Raw genomic sequence first — 351 nt, forward strand, 5'->3', positions numbered from 1 at the left:
AGGGTAGAAGAGGGGACGACTGAGCTTTCCCCTTAAACTGGTTGGGTTGGGCCTCGGGAACAGCCTTCCCCAGGCCTATTGGCCGCCCTGAACGGGTTGTTATGGTAACAAATGACAGACTGGTGCCTTATGAATCGGCCAATGAGACGGGCCGTCTTTTCCACCCCACTTCTGAGCAGTAGGTGTTGCGAAAGCCCGGGTAGGATCCCGAGAAGAAGGTGGTGTCAGAACGTTCAGCGGAAGGGCCGGGGGCGGGGCTGGCGACCTGGCAGGGCGAGCCAATCACGCCTGGCTTTATCAACGGCCCCGCCCCTTTACCGCACATTTCCCCTCCCCTAGCTCATTTCGCAC

This window comes from Balaenoptera borealis (assembly GCF_965194805.1).
Source record: "Balaenoptera borealis genome assembly, chromosome: 11".
Classification (NCBI taxonomy): domain Eukaryota; kingdom Metazoa; phylum Chordata; class Mammalia; order Artiodactyla; family Balaenopteridae; genus Balaenoptera; species Balaenoptera borealis.